This window comes from Lepus europaeus, chromosome 18 (assembly GCF_033115175.1).
Source record: "Lepus europaeus isolate LE1 chromosome 18, mLepTim1.pri, whole genome shotgun sequence".
NCBI lineage: Eukaryota > Metazoa > Chordata > Mammalia > Lagomorpha > Leporidae > Lepus > Lepus europaeus.
In genome coordinates, this window is record NC_084844.1 from 7526326 (window position 1) to 7547871 (window position 21546).

Consider the following 21546-nt stretch of genomic DNA (forward strand, 5'->3'; position numbering starts at 1 on the left):
CACTCTGGGTCAAGCCTGTGGTCCCAGGGGAGACCCTCGCCACACCTCACCTTGAACTCCACCTTTGGGTCCAGTGGACCATTTATTTTGTCTCTGATTCCCAGGCCATTTCTGATTTGGCAAGCAATTTTACAATTTTTTAAAAATTGCACTTGTAGTTTTATTTCTAGTTCAAAACAATTTTTTTTCTTCATAAAACAATGCCTGTTCTCTTAAATCTCCAGAAATAAGGAAGCCACTCACCTGTGCACTTACTACTCAGAGAGAACTACTGTTAACTCTTCGCTTTCTCCTTCTGAATTGGTTTGATAACCTATGCAGTTCTGTAATTTTTATAGTAATACAATAGCCAGCATTTATCGACTACTTCCTGTGGTTTGCATAGGAGGCTTGATTTGGTACCCACTTGGAAGCAAGCCTTCTAGGAACACGGCATCGTCACCACTGCTGCCTAGTTTTTCACTTGGGAAAACGGGGCACCCAGAAAGGTATCCAAGGCCACACAGCCGGTCAGTGGTGACGTTACGGTTTTAGTCACTGCTAGTGGAACCCACGCCTGCGTGGCGTGATGCTGATCCTGCAGCGACACGCTGAGCGTTTTCTCCTGGTCTCTGTAGCGCTCCTGCAGGTTCCTTAGCATTTTCTCACTCATCTCTCGTGCCCATGTCCTGTGCAGGCACGGCTCTCATGGTGGAAGTTCATGGCCCCAGGTTCATGGTGCAGGAAAAAAGTTCCTTTCCAGGGCCGGTGCTGTGGCATCCCATATGGGCACCGGTTCTAGTCCCGGCTGCTCCACTTCTGATCCAGCTCTCTGCTATGGCCTTGGAAAGCAGTAGAAGATGGCCCAAGTCCTTGGGCCTCTGCATCTGCATGGGACAACAACACAACAAAAAAGATATTTCCTTGCCCCTGTCCATTGGGATTATGGGTGACCCAACTGGTGGAGGGATGGGGCGGCTGGCAGGTGCCCACACATTGTCAGTCGGATGGCGAGATCCGTGGAGTTGAAGCCCACAGCTCAGATGCTGGCTCTAAGTGGCTGAGACAAGTGTGCACTTTCTGGAAGGAGATACACAACTCTGTCCATGCGGGTGAGAGCGAGGGGTCTGAGAAGGAGAGAGGCAGCCAAGGAAAGGATTTATTTATTTATTTTGAAAGGCAGAGAGAGGGAGATCCTCCATCCGCTGGCCCACTCCCCAAATGGCTGCAACAGCCGGGGCTGGGCCAGGCCGAAGTCAGGAGCTTCCTCCGTGTCTCCCACATTGAGTGCAGGGGCCCAAGGACTTGGATCATCTTCTACTGCTTTCCCAGGCTGTAGGCAGAGAGCTGAATTGGAAGCGGAGCAGCCGGGACTCGAACTGGCATCTATATGGGATGCCGGCACTGCAGGTGGCTTTACCCGCTACACCACAGTGCCAGCCCCAAGAAATACTATTGTTGCTGCCCGGCAAAGATGGACATTTAGGACAGGTTTGTTTTCCCATCGAGTCATTGTTTCTGATACACACACACACACACACACCCCTATATGTGTATTTTCTAAATGAGATAAATCCTAATCCCAAGTAGGGGAGCTTGGTTCCCAAGCGACTTTTATGAAAGTTGGAGCCTCTTCGTGTGATCTTCTCGGAGCCAGGTGGGGGCCGTGCAGGGACAGGGTTAAGTCGTTCCATGGGCAGGTCCAGTGAGCACTGCTTAGCCTCTGTGGACGTGACCCTGGTTCCCCAACACACTGACGCTTCTGCAGCCCCGGAGAACGTGAGTGCTGGCCACTGCCGTCCTTACCTGGCCTTGCCGGTCCAGCTCCAGGGACCCGTCACTGTGGACCTGGCCTTGAGTTTGGGTAGGGAGCAGTCGTCCCCTGGAGACACCCCCAGAAACGTCCGATCAGAGCTAGGAGAGAGCTCGCTGGCCTGCCATGGTTCGTTTGTTGTGGGTCGAAGGATGACCCTGCTTGGTGTCAGGTTTTTGTGGCGTGTGCTAACAGCCCTTTGGTCACTTGGCTGTTGAGTGAGCCACAGAGATGGGTGCTGACTCCCGTGAATAACCGTCGCCCCGTGGATGGCTCCCTGGGGAGGGTGGGGGGTAAGAGGAGAGAGGAGAGCCATGTGTTTAGAGAAATGTGTATATATGAGTGTTCTCCAAGGAGACGTTTCAGAGCCGAGCCAGAATGATTAGGAGATAAATTGCCACTGGGGCTGTCAGCTCACTTGTTTACCTGGTGTAGAGTCAGTGTCAGCTAACGAATCCCTTGGTTTGGGATGCCTGCCCTTTTCCTCCTTGTGAAAAAGTCTGTGTTTCTGTGAGTCTGTCCGTCCATCATCTATCTGTCTGTCTAGTCTTTCTGTCTGTCTACTGTCTATCCATCCGTCTGTCCACCAGTCATCCATCAGTCTACCCTTCCTTCCTACCTATCTGCCTATCTAAACTTCCTGTCTATTCATCCACCCGCCATTTCCTCTCTTTCTTTCTTTCTTTCTTTCTTTCTTTCTTTCTTTCTTTCTTTCTTCCTTCCTTCCTTCCTTCCTTCCTTCCTTCCTTCCTTCCTTCCTTCCCTCCCTCCCTCCCTCCCTCCCTCTCTCCCTCCCTCCCTTCTTCCTTCCTTCCTTCCTTCCTTCCTTCCTTCCTTCCTTCCTACCTACCTACCTACCTACCTACCTACCTACTGATCTACCTACTTAAAAGAGTGTGAGGGGCCGGTGCTATGGCATAGTAGCTAAACCTCTGCCTGCAGCATGTCCTAGCTGCTCCTCTTCCGATCCAGCTCTCTGCTGTGGCCTGGGAAAGCAGCAGAAGATGGCCCAAGTCCTTGGGCCCCTGCACCCATGTGGGAAACCTGTAAGAAGCTCCTGGGTTCAGATCAGCTCAGTTCTGACTGTTGCAGCCATTTGGGGAGTGAACCAACAGATGAAAGATCTCTCTCTCTGTGTGTGTGTGTATGTGTGTGTGTGTCTGTAGCTCTGCCTCACAAATAAATAAATAAATAATTTAAAGAGAGAGCGAGCGAGCGAGCTAGTGATCTCCATGCATAGCTAGCCTCTTTGTTCTAGCTCTGGCTACTTACCTGCCCATCCATCCATCCATCCATCCATGCAGTCACCCACCCACTCTCCCAGCTCCTCGTTGGCACTCCCTTTGATTTTAGCTGGAGTTGGGTCGCACATGGGAAAGACCCCCGGGCAGCTAGCTCCTCTAACAGCCAAGCCTGGGCGGGGTGGGGAGGGCAGGCAAGAGAGGAGGCCTCTCCACCCTCCCTTAGCAGGAAAATGAAAGAGATAAATAAACTCTAATCCTGACCCGGAGGCAAATCCCAATAAAGATCCAGGTTAATTTTTCCTGCGATCCAACCCTCAGATTCATTGTGAGGTTTAGACAGTGCTGCAGCCCTAATTTGCCAGATGAGATTGTATAATTATCTTTTATAGGCCTGGGTGTGATGTGTGCTTGCTGTTTATGCTGCAGGGGGCTGAGCATGTGTGTTTAGACTTCAGAGTCCCTGCTCTGTCCTGCCAGACTCGGTTCTCACAGCGGGCGGGGTGGCAGCTGTCGGGGCTCCTGCCTGGCTCGAAACAGTGCCGGGGCCTCGGATGAACCTGCCTGGGGCCAAACGGATAAATCCTTGGGAGGCAGCTGTGGGGACGAGTCCCCCGGCTGGAGTAGGGGTCTCCCAGGAAGGGCAAGCAGAGGCAGCAATGTTCAAAGGGGAGGGGGCCGCTTCAGGAAAGGCTGGGAATTGGAAGGAAGTAGATTGTGAAGGTCGTGACCTTGGGCACGTTTGTCTTCCTAGGCTCCTCCCTCTATAAAAGCCATATATGTGTTAAAAATTGTATTTTACAACTACAGTGGTGTCAGGCCAGAGAGACTGTACGCTGTTACCTAGGCTTTCATGAGTAGTTGTTTTACTTGTTCTAATTTTACAAGAAGTGAGAAAGGGGGCCTGCGTTGTAGCCTGAGACACCAGCTTCCGTACGGGTGCCGGCTTGAGTCCCAGCTGCTCCATTTCTTATCCAGCTCCCTGCTGATGTGCCTGGGAAAGCAGAGGAGGATGGCCCAAGTGTTTGGGCCCCTGCACCCATGTGGGAGACCTGGAGGGAGCTCCTGGTTCCTGTCTTCAGCCTGACCCAGCCCTGGTCATTGCAGCCATCTGGGGAGGAATGGACCAGCAGATGGAAGATCTTTTTGATCATTATCTCTCTCTCTCTCTCTCTCTCTCTTTCTGTAACTCTGAATTTCAAATAAATAAATGAATCTTTTTTAAAAAAGAAATGAGAACATTTTTACGGAACCCTACAAGTATCAGGGGCCCAGGGCCCGTGTTGGCCCTGGGTGAGGGGACCCAGGGGTTTGGCAAATTCCGAGTTCCAGCCCCCAAGGTTTTCCCTGCGCACGTGTGCTTCTCCATCAGCCTGGCTCCCGGTGCACTTTGGGGAGAAGGCAGGGGGTGTGCGGGCTGCACGACTCCCTGGCTGCCATCTGCTGTGGCTTTAGCTGCTCTTCTTTCTTGGTTCCTCAGTTGTCAGAGGGATGCAGCAGGCATGGGCCCTTCGTCTTGGCTGGAGGAGTCCATGGCCAGTGGTTGGGCTGGGAGTCACCAGGGCTTGTGTGCTTCAAGACATCCAAGGTGTCAAGAGGGGCTCGTGGTGGGAGGGGGTGCCGGAGGAAAGAGGGGCAGGGAGAAGCTGCAGGCTGTGGGCCACCGTGTGGTCTCCAGTCACCTGCACTGGTTTGCTGCTGGATGTGGCGTGCTACAGTTGTCCCACTTCCAAGGGGTGCTGCCCACCCCCACCCCCCTGTCTTCTGCCGTCATGACAGGGAGGGCAGTGCCGACAGGTGCCAGCCGAGGTGCCGTGGGCAGAGTCAGCCTCTGTGGACAGGCCAGGCTCCCCCAGAGGCTGCGATCACCAGGCCAGGGCAAAACACCCTGCTGGTTTTATGGAACAGAGCAGAAGCTACTCTTGTGTTTGCTACAGGGGTCCTTCCAGGTGCCTGTCTTGCCTTCTTTTCCATATTGATTTATTTATTTGAAGGGGGAGAATGGAGGGAGAGAGAGAGAGTCTTCCATCCCCAGGTTTACTCCCCAGATGGCTACAATGGCCAGGGCTGGGCCAGGCGAAACCAGGACCAGGAAGTCCAAGCAGGTCTTCCACGTGGGTGGCAGGGGTGCAGGCACTTGGGCTTTCCCAGGTGCATAAACAGGGATCTGGATCGGGGCCGAGCAGCCGGGGGACTCCAACCAGCTCTCCCATATGGGATGTTGGTGTTGCAGGTGGAGGCCCAACGCGCTGCACCACAATTCAGGCAGAGATCCGGTGCCTAGAACTGGGTCGCAGGAAAGAGGGGAGGGGGCCGTCATCTCCTGGGGTACGAATGATGGCTCCTAGCTGCCTGGCCCTCGTCCCTGAGGGGAAAGCCCTGGCTGGAGACAGGCTGGGCTCAGGGTGCAAGAGGAGACCTCTCCAAGCCCTTCTGCTCAGAGTGTATCCTAAGAGCCCCAGCTCAGCCAGACATGTGACAGACACCTGCCGTCCCAGGCTGCCACCCCACCCCACACTAACGCCAAAGTTAACAGCCTCAGCAGACGAACCCCAGACCCTGGTGGGGGGAATCTGCCAACCCCAAGCCTGCAAGATTCCCCCATCCCCTGCTCAGCCCCGTTTCCCCAAGAGGAGTTAGGATCCCCTGTGGTCTCCCACTGCTGTCTCTCTTGATCTCTGCCACCCGGTTGGCTGAACGGAAATGCACGGGACAGGGCAAGGAGTTCAGACTTACTCCTGCTAAAGTTCAGGTCTCTGCTTGGAGGGGCAGCCTTGAAACTCTTCCAAAGCTCTTCTGGAGGGGCGACCTTGAAACTATTTCCATCGATCTGGGCTCACAGCTTGAGTTGGCTTATTGGATGCTCTCCTCCTGCCACCCCAATAATAAGCTGGAAATGGATCAGACTTGGGGATAGCTTTGCATAAAGCAGGGCGGGGAATCCGTTCCAGAGGCCAGGGTTGGAGGTGAGGTGCACCGTGTGGCTTGGTTTGCCCCCTTTCGATGTGTTTTCTAGTATTTACTGGTCGGCTAGATAGATTCTGAGTGCTGCGTGGTCCAGCAAGGCTGAAATTGCCGAGTTTCTTGGCTCTGTTGGCAAGGGCCTGTTGCATCTAGGTTGATCCTGGGTTAAGTCCTTGGGTGCGGTAAGGGAGGCAGACCCAGCCAACAGGTATCTCTGGCACTGGCGGGTGGAGGGTCTGGGGCAGGCCTAGGAAGACCCCGACCCGATCCCAAGACAGGGTCGGTGGCTGGGGGTGGCTGCAGAGCCCCAGTGGAGCCCTGTCCTCAGGAGCAAGGAGACCACTGGAGAGACGACGTGTGATGCGTACTCGGTGAAGAACAAACGCCTCCCAGACAATCCTTTCTCTGTGCGTGAAGGTTACGAGTTTTGTGTTTCCAGTCTGATGGGGTTCTTTCCCCACTCTCCTTTCTCCTCTGTCTTTTCACTTGCCAACCTACGGGTCTCCAGTGACTTCTCTGAACCTAATGACGGGGAAGCTTAGAATGGGGCTATTATCTCGCAACACCTTTTGAAATACTACTCTTCCTGGTGTCTGAATGGGATGGAACAGGGGTCGGATTTAAAGATTAAGTATCTATGTCAGCAGCAGCAGCCATGACAGTGGCTACACTGGCATCTGCGGGCATTGCTTCTGGGATTCTGCGGATGGTGTGAGATGGCCTTTCTTGCGGACACCCACAAGGGAGGGTGTCGTGAACGATGGTAGAGTTGGTATTTATGGAGTCCTGGGTGTTCTTCCCAAAGACCCCAGTGGGTGAATCCAGTCTATAGGTTAGGGTCAGAGGCGAATGTCTCTGCCCTGGCACCCCTACCTTTCAGTTCCAGAACCCTTCTTCTTCTTTTTTTATAATTAATTTATTTATTTGAAAGGCAGAGTTACAGAGAGGCAGAGGCAGAGAGAGAAAGAGAGAGAGAGGTCTTCCATCTGCTGGTTTATTCCGCAGATGGCCACAATGGCTGGAGCTGGGCTGATCCAAAGCCAGGAGCCAGGAGCTTCTTCTGAATCTCCCATGTGGATGCAGGGGCCCAAGGACTTGGGCCATCTTCTGCTGCTTTCCCAGGCCATAGCAGAGAGCTGGATCAGAAGAGGAGCTGCTGGGACTAGAACCAATACCCATATGGGATGCCGGCACTGCAGGTTGGGGCTTTAACCCACTATGCCACAGCACCAGCCCCAAGAACCTGTGTTCTGACCTTGATGTAGGAACATATGTTCTGACAGTAAACTTGGCATGGATGAAAATTCAGAACGGCATCACAGGGGTCTGTGTGAAAGGCCCCAGGTACACCTCTGCACCGTGAGCACAGATCGTGTTGTGGCAAAGGCCCATTGTGAGTTGGGGTCCGCCGCACTGTCACCATAAACCCTCTCTTTCTGAAAGCACTCCCTGGGGGTGGCTGTGTCCACAGCTGACCCTGGAAGCGTGTCTCCCTCTCTCTCTCTCCTGCATTTCTGTCGTTTTAGATGGCATTGAAGAGGAGAACGTGGGTTCGATGCTCATGTCCCCAAGGGGCTGTCACAGAGGGCCACCCAGCTCCACACCAGGGGCCGGAGATGGGCGTCCTGTCCCCTGCATTGGCGTAACCTTCCCCTTATGTTTCTAGGTGAAATCGGAGGTCTCAGGAGGACGTGCCGGGTGCTTCTAACCAGGGAAGAAAGACCGGAAGGAAGCAAGGTGATCTGCTCGAGGTCGCCTCTCACGGGGCAGGTTCTGCACTCCTCTCCAGAGACACCCCTCCCACCGCTGCACGGCAGCCCAGGGCGCTGGCTGGCAGGTAGGTGGCTTGCAGTTAAACCGTCAGAGAGGGCCCAGAGACTCAGGGTCAGAGGCACACGTGGTCATGGCTGTTGATCCGGGCCGGGCTGCCTTCCCCTGGCTTTTACTTGGCTTCGGTTATTTGCATCTCTTACGGTAACAGCAGGTAGGTCAAGTTACGCCCAATCCACAGATGAAGAAACCAAGGTGCAGTTACTGACACAAGGTTGTCCTGGTAACTTGTGAGGAAGCCAGGATCCCAAGCCGGGCTGGTACCCTCGCCACGGCCTGCTGTTGCTGACCACGTCCGGGAGTGGTCGCGGCTGCCCAGCCCACTGCCTGTCAGCCCCTGCCGCCTGCCTTGTATGCACAGAGGCCGCCGCAGGACACGGAGGTCTTGCCGTGTACAGGAAGGAGCCTCAGGTGCCTCAGAGCCTGTGGGTGCAGGAGATAGGACAGGTGGATTGCACCTGCTGCCCTTCCGGGGCACGGAGTCTGTCTGTGGGGTTCAGTGGGCCGTCATGGATGGCGAAGTCTGGTCCTAATAAAGCAGGAAGTTTGGATTTGCCTCTAGCTGTCTAGACTCCCGCCGTCCACAGCAGCTGCGGCTGCGGCCATGTCTGTCTCCGTAACTGAGGGGGAAGCCGAGAACGTGGGCGCGTTTGGCTGCAGGAGGGACCATTGCTTTCTCCTGTGAAGCCTGGGACAGGGAGTGCTAGGCAATGCAGGCGGGGTTTGGGAGCCAGACTGGTAACTGCAGATTTGTCACTGGTGGTCTGCTGTAGTGGTAAAGAGAACGGGACCCGGGGGCCGGGGCCTGGCTACAGATCCAGCTTCCACGACTCCCTCACTTTGCCGCCAGGGGCCAGTGACCTTCGCTTCTCTGGACTTGGTTTTCCCTCTCTGTAAAATGGACACAATAAAGACAGTCCTTTCTGCAGCGTGGGGTCAGAGGAGATGGGTGCCTGGGGCAGTGCCTGGGGCGTGTTGAGTGTACAGTAAGTGTGGGTCTTTCTGTTCTAATTCCCTGGCTGTGCTCCTGCAAATGACTGAGCCCCAGTGTCTCATCTGTCACACGTGATCCTAATGCCTGGTTCTCTGGCAGAACAAGAAGTGCGTGAGATAACGCTCATCAAAAGTTAGGTGCTAGGGGCCGGCGCTATGGCATAGCGGGTAAAGCCGCCGCCAGCAATGTCGGCATCCCATATGGGCACCGGTTCAAGTCCTGGATGCTCCACTTCCCATCCAGCTCCCTGCTAATGCTCCTGGGAAAGCAGCAGAGGATGGCCCAAGTCCTTGGGCCCCTGCACCCACGTGGGAGACCTGGAAGAAGCTCCTGGCCTCAGATTGGCGCAGCTCCGGCTGTTGCAGCCATTTGGGGAGTGAACCAGCAGATGGAAGATCTCTCTCTCTTTTTCTCTCTCTCTCTCTGCCTCTGCCTGTCTATAACTCTGCCTTTCAAATAAATAAATAATTCTTTAAAAAAAAAAAAAAGGGAGCTAGCAAGGCCCTGTGTGTTAGTGCTTTTCCTTGTTTATCTACCTTATTCCATGTGGATTGGTTACAAGGAAGGCAGCCTGCGGTTTGAGCCCCACCCCCTCCACTAGAATTCGAAGGCCTGACAGCTGCTCCATGGAAGTTTTCACCTTGAATGTCCTCCCCGAGCTGAGATCCCGACAAAGGGCTCCAACGTTAGGACTTCCGGTCTTTCCTTCCCAAAGTAATCCTGTTTGTCCCTTCCTGAAGCCTTTTTTTTTTAAAAAAAAAAAAAAGATCTATTTATTTATTTATTCATTTAGTTGAAAGTCAGAGTGACAGAGAGAAAGGGAGAAGGGACTGGGAGGAGAGAAAGATTTGCCTACTGCTTGCTCACTCCCCAGGTGCCTGCCATCCGCAGCCAGGGCCAGCCGCTCCATCTGGGTTGCCCCTGTAGCTGGCAGGGACCCAAGCAGCCGGGCCCTCATGTGCTGCCTCCCCGGTGCCTTGGCAGAAGGCAGGACGAGAAGAGAGGAGCTAGGACTCACACTGGCTTTTTTTCGGATATGGGATGCGATTTTCCCAAGCAGCGGCTTAATCTGCTGTGTCACAACGCCCACTCCGTGTTCAACCTGCCAGTTTCTTTCGGTTTAAAAAAAGCAGAGAGGAATCTTCCACCCACTGCCTCACTGCCCAGACACTTGCAAAGCCAGGGCTGGGCCCGGCAGAAGCTCACATGTCGCTCTCCGATTTTACAGAAGCTAGCCTGGGTCTCTGTGTGTTGTCATAGCCACCAGATCCCCATGGACAAACCCTCTCCGCCCCCCTTCCCACCACTTCCCCCTCACATTTGGATCTTTCAGCCCAGCTGTCCTAATTGTGTTCGTCCCCCACCCTGCCCCGTGTCCCCCCCGCCCGCTCTGCGTGTCACCACGTGTGTGTCCCAGCCCCACAGCAGGGCCCCTGGGACTGGCGGCTCCTTTGTGCGGTCCACTAGCTCACCTTCAGGGCAGCCTGGTGATCGGGCTCTGTCTCCCCAGCTGGTGCCTCCAGAGTAGGGTGGGCCAGGACAGAGCTCATTTCCATTACTTGAGTGACTCTTCGGTCACCCTGTTCCTATTTCACTGCTCCCCTGGAGGGCCAGGAGCACACACTAGGTGCCCAGGGGATGGTCCCTGGAGGGAGCAGGGCCTGGAACAAGTCACAGTGTAGCCACTGGGCGGGCGTGGTGACTGCCGGGCTCAGCGTGTGCTGGCGTAGGGAACAGCTCCCGAGTGACTCCCAGGCCACTGCTTTCCCAGAACAGCATCTCCTGCCTGCCCCAGCCCTCTACCTTCCCTGCCCAGGTGACCGCCACCCAGCGCCAGTTCATTTCCTAAGACGCAGTCCCGGGGCCGGCGCTGTGGTGTAGAAGGCTAGGCCTCCACCTGCGGCTCTAGCATCCCATGTGGATGCTGGTTCGTGCGTGCCCTGGCTGCCTCTCTTCCTATTCAGCCTTCTGCCTGTGGCCTGGGAGAGCAGTGGAGGATGGCCTGAGTGCTTGGGTGCACCCCTGGGAGACCCTGAGGAAGCTCCTATCTCCTGGCTTCAGATCAGCCCAGCTCTAGCCATTGCGGCCATTTGGGGAGTGAACCAGCGGATAGAAGACCTCTCTCTTGTCTCTCCCTCTCTCTGTCTGTAATTCTGCCTCTCAAATAAATAAACATCTTTTAAAAAAAGATACAGCCCCTTCCTCTCACCTGAATGGTGATAATTTCCCTCTTCCTTCATTTGTTCATAAACTCCTGTAATCACTCATTCATTTAATATTTATCGGGCACCTGGCAGAGAACAGGAGCTGAACAAAACAGGCATGATGCTGCTTTCCGGCTAGACAGTGCAAAGGAATCGATAAGTCAGTTACCAAGCATGTAAGAAGGTGGTGGTTTTGTGTTAGAAAAAAGTTAAAACGACGGTAGAGGGGCCAGTGCTGTGGCATCCCCTATGGGTGCCGGTTCTAGTCCCGGCTGCTCCTCTTCCAATCCAGATCTCTGTAATGGCCTGGGAAGGCAGTAGAAGATGGCCCAAGTCCTTGGGCCCCATACCCATGTGGGAGACCCAGAAACAGCTCCTGGCTTTGGATCGACGAAACTCCGGCCATTGCGGTCATCTGGGGAGTGAACCAGCGGATGGAAGACCTCTCTCTCTTCCTCTACCTCTCTCTGTAAATCTGTCTTTCAAAAGAAATAAAATAAATCTTTAAAAGCTGGCGCCGCGGCTCACTAGGCTAATCCTCTGCCTTGCGGCGCCGGTACACCGGGTTCTAGTCCCGGTCAGGGCACCGATCCTGTCCCGGTTGCCCCTCTTCCAGGCCAGCTCTTTGCTGTGGCCAGGGAGTGCAGTGGAGGATGCCCCAAGTCCTTGGGCCCTGCACCCCATGGGAGACCAGGAGAAGCACCTGGCTCCTGCCATCGGATCAGCGCGGTGCCCCGGCTGCAGCGCACCTACCGCGGCGGCCATTGGAGGGTGAACCAATGGCAAAGGGAAGACCTTTCTCTTTGTCTCTCTCTCACTGTCCACTCTGCCTGTCAAAAAAAAAAAAAAATCTTTAAAAAAAAAAGAAGGTAGAAACGCACTTCCAGTGTGCCGTACAGGGCAGGTAGAGGGGGCAGCGCTGAACTGAGGAGGTGGCCGGCACTGGAGCCCAGACCCCAGGAGGTGAGCGGCACTAGGGTGGACAAGCAGCGCCATGGAGGCCCAAAGCAGGAGTGCAGGAGTCCCCGGCAGGTGGAAGCACAGGTGCGTGGCTGTGGCTGGGGCTCATCGAGGACCGGGGGCCAGATGAGGCAGGACCTGCAGGTCTCAGCCCTGCCCTCCTGGGGAACTGGGAGCCCCAGCGGGGCGTTGAGCTGGGTGCTGTGTTCCTACTCAGTGTTTGAAGGCCCTTTTTCCCAGGGGCTGGTGTGGAAGTCCAGGAGAACAGGGCAGTGAGAGGGAGGGGCGGGGCCCTAGCAGACAGGGGCTGGGCCACGCCCCTTCCTCTCTTGTGCCCATCACACATCCAGGACAGCAGAGTGACCTTCCTGGCGGTGATGGACTGCAAAGCCGTGACCATGTCTCAGGGGCCTGCTTCTCCTCTTGGCTCCCCGACCTGCAAGGCCACTGAGGGGCTTGCTGGTAGGTCGCAGGGGCAGCAGCCAAAAAAAGAAAGGAGAAAAAGAGAAGGAAAGGCAAAACGAAGGGAGAGGGGAGGATGGATATGAGGTGAGAGATCGAGTTCCCACACGCTCATTCCAGTTGTGTTAGAGCAGCGAGGGGTGCCACCAGCCGTGATGTCACCAGCCGTGATGTCACCAGCTGCGATGTCATCACACACAGAGCAGCTGTCCCTGCTGGAGAGCGCCCCACGTGGCCTTCCCAGCACGGTGGCCTGTGGGGACTCCTGGTCGTGCAGCCTCGTGCCTTCTTCTCTCATCTTCCCCCACCCTCTCGGAAAGGGAGCCTTGATGGCCGCAGGAATGAGTGGGGACAGCCAGGGTGCAGCCGAGCTCACGTCGGAACCAGCAGGCCTCTCGGAGCAGGTCCCCACGAGGCCCTGGTTTTGCTGGGGGTTGTTGGCAAAAGCCTTGCGATGATGGCCGATCTGAAAACTGCACCCGTAAGGGAGCGAATGCCTTGTTCCTTTCTATAGGGTACTTCTCCATTGCTCGTGTATATATTGAGCCAACCAAGGCCTGGGGCCAGGACCCCCTTCTTCCCCCCAAGTCCCGTCCCCCGAGGAAACCGAGAAACCTGTGTGTGTGTGTGTGTGTACGTGCTCTGTCGGAGAAGCTTGGAGCAAGGAAGGGGCGGTGGGAGCGGTGCCGTCTTTCCCTGTGTGTTTCTGCACGATTCTGCCACGGGACATCCCCTACCTTGTACTCTCCTCCCTCCAGACCAGCAGCCTGGGGAGATGGAGGGAGATGGAGCCTGGCGGCTGGGTTCCGGGAGCAGGTGCCGCAAACGGTGTGATCGCAGTGGTCATTTCCTCGCCTTGTAGCCCCTGAGACTCCCGCGTGAGACTCCAAGGACCATCTTCGCAGACGGGAAATCTGACACCCAGGGAGGACACACTCTTTCTTCGGGTCCATCCATCACCGTCATACACGTGTGTGTGTGTGTGTGTGTGGTAGGGAGGGGCAGCTGGGAGCCACGTGCAAATGCTGATGTTTGCTGGAGCCCTGATTTAGAGCAAAAAGCCCGGGCTCTGGGAGGAAGAGGCAACTCCTGGTTCTGAGTGTCGGCGGGTGGCGGGGATGAGCTCAGCGGGGACCAGAGCCATCCAGCGCCCTGGCAGACGGAACTTCCCCTCCAGGTCCAACTGTGAGTCACTGGTGTTCATGTCCCTGCAGCGGGCTGCATCCCCCGGCCTCCCACTTCACCCATGGTCACAGCTCAGGCCTCATGACTCACTTGGCTCCTCGAGCCAGCGCCGGGGGTGGAGTCTGTCTCCTGCTGGCATCTGGACCCTTGGTGCCATCAACGACGTAGCTGCTTGGCTGGCCATGTTCTCGGATGCTATGTGCAAGACGTGTGTCCCAGGGAAAGCCCCGCTCCGGCCGCGAAGGTCAAGCTGGAGCCACGGCTGCAGCCAGCAGATTTCAAAACGCACATTGGAAAGTCCAGGGGGCTCCTGGAGGTGAAGCCGCGGCAGCCACAGCTTCCTGAGCCCCAGGGGCCGAGTTTGGCTGTGACACCTGAGAAACAGCCCCAGCTCGCGAGCGCAGTGCTCAGCGCACGTCGCTGGAACCCATTGACACAGCAGAGTTCCAGCAAAAGGCCAATGGCTGGCGGGTGTCAGATTTCCCACCACACCCGGCGCTCCCCTTCTGCTGTCAGTTCTCCTCCTTGGTTGTCATCTTCTAAGGAAAGAAATAGTGTCATCTTTTCTCACCTGTCAGTCTCGCACCTGCCTGGAGCCCTTGGCACTGCCCGATCTGATGTCATCTGTGTTGATTGTCTGTTTTAGAAACCAGGTAGCGAGTGGGACTTTCTGTGGGTTGAGAAGAGAGTAAATCCCCAAACTGTTTTGGGGAGATATATTTTCACCTCCTGTTTTTCATTTCCACGTTTTCTTTTTTCTCTTTCTTTAACTCTTTTTTTTTTAATATCAAAGACACTCGTATGAGAGAGCATAGGAAAGTGGGGAAGAAAAGATCACCCCCAAAATGGACCAGCGTGCTTCAAACAGTCTATGGGAAATGGAATTAAGAAAGGAGGTTATGCTGGTGCAGAACGTTTTGAAATGCACACCATTAAGGTTTTCAAAAAATGTTCATGGAAAATGGCCTCGTTAAAAAAAAGCTGTGCACAGGTTTCAGGTTTTTTCTGGGTGGATTTCTTGTCTCCGATGACATTCAGTTGGTATCCTCTGTCCAGGGGATTGATCCTGAGACCCCAGAGCCACCTCTGGAGCGGACATGCCCCGCCCCCCAGCCTGGCATCCCAAGCAGGGAAGTGTGGGTCAGCGGTCCTGGGGCTCAGCCTACCTGCCTCTGGCCTCTGTCCTTCCCAAGAATGATGAAGATGGCTGGCTTAGTACATTGCCGTTTTGTCCACTGGCTCATCAGTTCTGGAACTTTCCATGACTCGTCATCTCTGCTTTCAAGCACAGGTTTGGGGAGTTATGGGAGCAATGTTGAGGGTAAGGATCAAAGGTGAGGTGGCCCTACCTGGGCCCCTGGCATGGGTGCCCAGCTGTTAGGCCCTGTCTTTCTCAGGTAGCTCATCAGAGTCTTCCTAGACAGTGAGTGAGCCAGCTGTCCCCAAGAGAAGGAAGGTAGGGGCCAAGTCAGGGTGCAGAGACCAGGTCCCTCTCCGGGTCCCTCACTGGTCTAGCGTCTGGCCTTGACCAGGGGCTCAGCTCCACAGGACCAGCTGACCTGGGGAACATTTAGGCCGAAGGTATGGGCATGCATGTTCGTTGGCCAAGGTGTGGGAGCTTGAGCAAAGGGGTCAGGCTCTGGGTGACTCAGTCTGCTAGCAAACTATAAAAGGGAAATGACTCACTCCCAACCCCGAACAAGAACTCCTAAGGCCAGGCCGCCAGCACCTGTCTGGGGCTTGGTTAGTTATTAACGCTGCCAGTCAGAGTGTCATGGGAACCGGGTGCTGGCCTGCAGGGCTGCAGGCAGCTGGGCGTTTCACAGCTTGCAAACTCCTCCACTCACCTTCTCGTGGCTCCTCTGCCTGGCTCGTGGAGCCCTTGGTTCCCTGGCATCGTCCACGGGGGCCCTAGAGGATGCCACTTCCACAAGGATGGGGAGGGAGGAACCTCAGCACCCCCGCCCCCCCCACCTCATTCATTCATTCATTCATTTTGTCCTGCTGGAGCATCAGGTCACAGGAGCCAGCCTGGATCTGGGCTATGCATGGGGCTACCTTGCAGGTGCCAGCCCTGGAGTTCTGGTTGCTGTGGCTCAGTCAGGTCTACAACAAATGCCTTAGGGTGGTGTGGGCTATGTCAGTCCAGGAGCCCCACCAGAAAGAAACCAACTCCGCCATCTCCCGTGGGGGCCCTGACTTGAGGGTCATTGGTGTATACCCCGGTGATCTGGGGCTCCCGACCTAACGGAGTCCTCTTCCTCTTGTTCCACCTGCTCTGGGGCTGCTTGGGAGCTCAGTCAAATGCAAGGCCTGGGTGTGAGCATTGCTGCAGGGTAGATGGGCAGAGCCGGGGCTCCGGCGTGGAGCCGAGAGTTCACATCAGCTCTGCCTTCTCCTTTCCCTTCCCCACGTCTGGAAAATCCAGAGCAGGCAGCTTCTCCCACGCCCCCCAAAGACGTGTGTCATCCCTCTCTGGGAGGCCAGGCGCGGGCACCAGCCAGGCCTGCAACTGCCAGGGCCAAGCCTCTCCAGTTCCAGACTGGCAAGCAGAAGAAGGAAGCCTGATGGGGCAGAAAGACCTGGGAGGTTTAGCAAGTCAGGCTCCCCAGTGTCTGAAGAAAAGAGCGGTCCCTGGTGTTTGCTACCCAGTGGGTCCAGCCTGCAAGGCAACACAGAGGGCGTGGAGACCCCCCCTTGGCTGCCGGGGCTAGGCATTGGGACCCAAGTCCCTGGGTGGCCTTGAGCGAGCTGTCACCCCGCGCCTGGACAGTTTCCCTATCTGTAAAGCGGGAAGAACAACAGCACCTGTCTTGCTTACTCCACCGGATTTGTGTGAGATCACTGCGCATGTGACAAGGTTCTGGGAGTGGCCAAGGGCCACCCAGATCGGGACGGAGGCCCGGGGTGCTTAGGGTGATCAGCAGCACAGCTGAGCTGGAGGTCTGGGCTGCCTCGGGGAGCCTGGCTTTACCCATCCCAACCTGGGGCTTAAGAGCGTCTCAGGCCTCCCACAGCTGACAAATCCCCTGCCTGGTGCGTGCATCGTCTGGGCTCGGGCTGAGCAGCCAGCCTGCCCACCCTTGGCTGCCTTGCCTTCGTGACTTGGGCAGGCACAGACGTTGGTCCCAGTGCCCTGTCTCTTAGGTCTTCCTGTGGAGACCCTCGGGTCATGGAGTCCCTTGGTCTGTGCAGTCATTTGGGTGTTGGGCTCAGGTGTCTCTGGCCATGGGATTTGGCTGTGTTGTCATCTTTGCACCGTCAAAGGAGAGAGAGGGCTATGCATGGGGCTTTGCATGTCAGATTTTTATCCCATCATGTGTACACCAGGAGGTGCCCGTAGTCTCATTTGTAGCATTTCCTTTGTTGTGGTCTGTCTTGCTTTATAGGGCTCTGTGCCTGCATTGACAAGAGGAATGTCAGGGTTGAAGGGGTGTTATAGAGGGCAGTAGGCATCTATCTACTGGGTCCTGAGTGCCCCGTGCTGGGCTCAGCGGCTTGGGTGCAGTCTTGGCTCTCATAAAACTCAAACGCTTTGTGACCATGTTGGTGCACCTGCCACCCGGACCCGTAATGTCCTTTATGTCTTCCTGGGTGGTGCTCTCTGCTGGAACACTTGGACAGCAGGAATTCTCTCCCACGGCAACCTCCTCTCACAAGGGCACCTCCAGTTGTTGGGAAGTTCATTCATTTTAGGGAGCCTCCACCAGCCTCCAGAAGCCCCCACTGGTGGGCCCCAGACAGACAGCAGGCTGTGGGGGTGCGGCCTTGAGGGGTGCAAACTACAGAGCTGTTCTGTGAGGGCAGAATCACTGAAGACTTTGTGGAGCTGCTGAGATTGGAGAAAGAGACTGACTGAAGGGGGTTGGGAGTTGGGGAGAATGAGACACAGTGAGAGAGAGAGAGAGAGAGAGAGAGAGAGATTGCAGGCCATCTCTAGTGGTTTGAGAAGTGCCCCCAGAAGATTCGTGTTCATTGAGGATCTCAAAATAGAAATAAAGATGTAATTAATTAGTAAGGATTTGCAGTAAGGTCATTTTTGGAGTCAGGGTGGACCTAAATCCAATGGCAAGTGTTAGCATTCTAAGGGAGAAGGTGATGAGTGTGGAGGCCGAGGCTGGAGGGGTTCATCCACAGAGGCTTGCTGGCTGGGAGAGATGCAAGGGACAAAGTCTCCCTCTCCCTCGGAACCTCCTGAAGTGGCCAGCTCGGCCCAGACCTTGGCCTCCTGACCCGTGAGAGAAGAAGTCCATGTTGTTTTCAGCTACAGGTTTGTGGCAGCAAGAGGCATCATCCGCCTGTGAGGAGTGGCACGAAAGAGCAGGCAGACAGGAGTAACCAAGCTCTGTAGGGGATGAGGGGACTCGGACTTGGGGTGGGGGTCAGGGCGTTGGGCTGCATGCATGCTCAGGACCTGGGCTGGCTCCTTTGTTGGGGAGTGTGCCGGGCTTGGGTTGTGTCACAAGAGAGCTCAGCAAAGCGCCAGCCCTGGACCCCTTGCCGCTGCCCTCTGTCCACTGAATCCCCCCGCCCCCACAGAACAGGATCAAACCATCTTTACCCTCGTACCGCCCCCCTCTCCCCCCGCATATAAATCCATGGCTTGTACAAGGCAAGGAGCTGCCAGAGGCTTACCATTAAATAATCCAGTGTTTCTGTGGCTGGTTAGTGTCTTGTAGGATCGTGCCATATTTTTTAACAGTTCTTTGTTCTCTCCAATGCTGTTCTTCTTTGGCTGTAACATAAGGCTCCCATGATCATCTCTGTAGCAAGAACTTTCTCCCTATTTGCACTACTGCCCTGAGGCCACTGTCTCCACTCACCAAGAGTCCGAGGTTTAAAACAACCTGGATTTCTTTTCGTAGGGTTCTGGAGGCCGGAGGTCTGAAGTGGGACTTAAAGTCGAGTTGTCAGCAGGGCTGCAGGGCTGCAGGGGACGAGCGTTGCTGTCGCTCGTGGCTGCCGGCATCCCCTGGCTTGTGGGCACATCACTCTGGTCTGTGCCCTTGGGGTCACATCGAGTTCCCCTCCCTGTAGTCAAGTCCCGCTCTGCCCCCCTCTTTGAGGATGTCTGTGATAACATTGAGGGCCCAACTGGATAAGCCCAGATAATCTCCCCATCTCAAGATTGCTCACTTAATCCCATCTACCAAATCCTTCTTGCCATATCCGGTGATGTTCATATCACCTGGCTAACCTGATTAGAACCTGTTGGGAGTGGGAGACGCACAGACCGGGGATGGGTCTCCTTACTCAGCTCATCACCGTACCCAGGTCTAGATTCTCACAAGCAATTCCTACAGGTGGATTTACAGGAACAAAGGGTGCTATACTTAGGCAGGATGAAGGTACTCAGTGTTCATGCAGCCAGCGACTTTTCGTTGCTGTCCCTTTAAGAGCTGTTCGGAACTGTCCTGGGAGTCAGCTGGGATTGGGGCAGGTGGCTGTAGATTGAAATCCCCATTACAGGAATCATTGAAAGTTAGCCTGTAGGAAGCTCGGGCTAATGAGATAATTCCCATTAGGAGAGGAAGGAAGTGGAGGTAGGCGACCTCCTTTCTGTCTCTAATTTATATGATTCATTGAAACCGCCCCCTCCTCCCCCTCGGCCCCTTCTTCAGCCGCCCCTTTGAGTTCGGGTTGCTCTGTCCACCCTGTCTGCCAGCCAGGCCCCTGGTGTCCAGCAGGTCCCGGCATGCCCAGGAGCCGGGGAAGGTTGCCTTCTGCCCAGCCGAGCCATTGGGCTCTTTTCTTGGCAGCTGTTCCGGAGAATCTCTGCCTGCCCGCTGTCTCCTTTTCCCAGAGCCTCGCCCGGCTGCCCCCATTCCTGCCCCTGCCCCTGCCCCGCCGGGGAGGGGGCCCGGTGCCCACAGGACCAAAGAAAAGAGAAAAGCCGTCAACAGAATGCGGGCGGGCTCCAGGGGGACGGACGCAGAGACCAAAGCTGCCAACTTTCTGTTTGCTTCCTTCCTCCAACCCCCTGTGCTCTTGGGGGGGAGGGGGGGAGGGGAAGAGAGGGGGAGGGAGAGGGGAGGGGGAGGGAGAAGCAGAAAAAAAAACAACAACTCCCCAAGAGTGAGATCGCTGCCTTCCTGTGTGGCTGTACCGCTTCCACTTTGGTCAAAGTTCTCTGCAAACATGCAAATCCAGTTTGGGTTTTTAATTAGAACAGTGTGAAGCAACCCAAACTTGAGGGTTTATGAAGTTTGCATCAGACCCTGGAAACACATCTGGGGGCTGGAGAGCAAGAGAGAGAGCGAGCGAGAGCGAGCGAGCGAGATCCTGGCTCCTTGGGCTGTGCTGCCGTCAGCTGTGCCCAGTACATGTATTCAACGCCCTTTTGCAAGGCTGGCCGCCCCCACCCCCTGCCCTAGAAGGGACGCTGGCCCCAGTGGGAAGGGTGGCTCTTTCTTGCCCGAGTTCACTTCTTTTCCTCCTCTCAGCCTCCCGAGGGAGGCCATGTGCTGGAGTCCTCTGCGTCAGGGCCGAGGGCCAGCGTGGCCCTGGGGACCATCCAGCAGCCCTGATGTGCCGTGTGGGTGGCCTGTTCCGTGAACCTGCTGCCTGACCTCCAGCGCCTCTGAGAGCCCAGCTGCAGCCTTGGGTAACGTCCTGGCCTCGTGGTGACAGAGGGTGCCGAGGCCCAGCTTCCCTCGTCACCTTGGCACGGATGTCCAGGCCGTGCAGGACCAGGACCGGGCAGGGCTCCCCTGCCCTCAGCAGTGTATCTGATTGGCCTGCTGTGGCCCTTAAGACTACAGTGTCGCTAAAGAGAGTGAGACAGAGACAGACAGAAAAGCAGGGCTTCAGCGTGCAGGATGCAGTTAGAAGAATAGCAGGTGCCAGGGCGGACATAAGAGTTGGGGATCTGCATTTCAGGGTTAAACAGTAGCACAGCTAAAGTGCACAGCACCTTTGCTACTCTGGGCTAAAGTTTTTTTTTTGTTTGTTTGTTTGTTTGTTTGACTGGCAGAGTTAGTGAGAGAGAGACAGAGAGAAAGGTCTTCCTTCTGTTGGTTCACCCCTCAAATGGCCGCTATGGCCGGTGTGCTGTGCAGATCCGAAGCCAGGAGCCAGGTGCTTCCTCCTGGTCTCCCATGCGGGTGCAGGGCCCAAGCACTTGGGCCATCCTCCACTATCCTCCCGGGCCACAGCAGAGAGCTGGCCTGGAAGAGGAGCAACCGGGACAGAATCTGGCACCCCAACCGGGACTAGAACTAGGCAGAGGATTAGCCTAGTGAGCCGCAGAGCCGGCTGCTAAGAGCAACTTTACTAATGAAAAAAAAAAAAAGAAAAAAAGGAGTGATGGAAGGTGGATCTGGGCTTTTTTGCATACTCCTCAGGTGTGGTCTCTACCAGAAAAATAGCCTTGGAAGCGGCTTATTGTCCTTCGTTCCTTGGAAGTGTACTGCCTGTGTTTTGATAGAGATAGCGCCATAGGGAAGTGGGGTAATCAGAGTAATTCCTTAGGGCGTCTTGCAAATGGAACTCAGTCCTCACACCCTCTCACGATGGAGAAGATGCTGCCATTGTCCTCGATGTACACCTGGGTCAGAGAGAATTGAGGAACTTGCTCAGGATCCTACAACCGAGAAGAGGCTGACCCAGGACTTGAACCTTGGTCTGACTGGTGTCATTAAAGCTCAGGTCCCTCTGGTGAGATGTGCTGTCTTCCTGTTGGTAGACTTGAGTGCGCTGTGTCCTGCCATTCTTGTGAGATAGCTTGTGTTCCTGGTGATGCATTCACCCATTCCTTCGTTCATCCTTACATCAACCATCCACCTGTCTGTCCATCTATCCATCCATTCATCCATCTGTCTACCCGTCCATTCAACCATCCATCCATCTGTCCATCCACCCGTCTGTCCATCCATCCATCTGTTCATCCATTCAACCATCCACTCATCCATCCGT

The 21546-nt window shown here is 55.4% G+C and overlaps 1 long non-coding RNA gene across 1 annotated transcript in view; it reads left to right on the forward strand.

Annotated features, from left to right (window-relative positions):
- LOC133777265 (uncharacterized) overlaps nucleotides 1-21546 on the forward strand; it is a 169196-nt gene that overhangs the window by 133461 nt on the left and 14189 nt on the right. The window contains exon 2 of the long non-coding RNA XR_009868509.1: nucleotides 7664-7834. This is a non-coding gene — a long non-coding RNA (uncharacterized LOC133777265). The remainder of the gene's footprint in view (nucleotides 1-7663; nucleotides 7835-21546) is intronic.